The sequence below is a fragment of the Nannospalax galili genome, unplaced genomic scaffold, assembly GCF_000622305.1.
Source record: "Nannospalax galili isolate Female #2095 unplaced genomic scaffold, S.galili_v1.0 scaffold6457, whole genome shotgun sequence".
Taxonomy (NCBI): domain Eukaryota; kingdom Metazoa; phylum Chordata; class Mammalia; order Rodentia; family Spalacidae; genus Nannospalax; species Nannospalax galili.
In genome coordinates this window covers 38,464-39,382 of record NW_008338714.1, presented here as the reverse complement: position 1 = coordinate 39,382, position 919 = coordinate 38,464, and positions in this window count along the sequence as shown.

Below are 919 nucleotides of genomic sequence, written 5' to 3'. Positions count from 1 at the left end.
AAATGATACCAAATATTCAAGAAGATGTGGAGAAAGGGGAATGCTCATCCACTGCTGGTGGGTTGCAAACTTGTTCAACCCCCATAGAAAGCAGTGTGGAGAACTCTTTAAAAACTACAAATGAAGATACCATTTGACCCAGTTATACCATTCCGTTACATATATGCAAGGAACTCATCCTGTTGCAGAGACACTTGCACATCCATATTTGTGGCTGCTCCTTTCACAATAGCTAAGACATGGAAACAACATAAATGTCCCTCAACTGATGAGTGAATAACAAAAATGTGATCCATTCATATGATGGAGTTCTACTCAGTGGTCAAGAAAGGGGAAACCATTAAATTTGCAGCTAAATGCATGGAACTAGAAACTGTTATACTAAGTGAAGTAACACAGACTCAGAAAAACAAACGACATACATTCTTCTTCATATGTGGATCCTAGCACCAAAACCTTATAATTGAGTATGTATCCAGAAATAACAACAGAGACCTGGATAATAAAAAGGAACCAGGGAGGTAAAGGAAAAAAAGAACCTTAAAGAGAATAGTCGGAAATAGGTGTTAGGAGGAGAGGTATGGATAAAAAAGGTGTTATTTTAGTGGAAGAGGGAGCTAAGTTTATACAAGAACCTTGGGGATAAAATGAAAGAAGGAGCTCAAGAGGGGAGAGACTGCTTTGGATTTTTAAGTTGCTATATCTGTATGTGTTTGATTTGAATGGTTACTAGTAAATAAAATCTGAGTTTACTGCAGATTCACAAAGCAAATTTATAAAGTTTGTATAAACACCTAGGTGACAGGACAACAAATGGACTCTGCCTGTGACAGAGTACTCATATTTTGTGTACTTGACCTTGGACATTTTGAGTTTCTCAATCTCCAGACAGTTGGTTTAACTCATATGATGGTGTCTT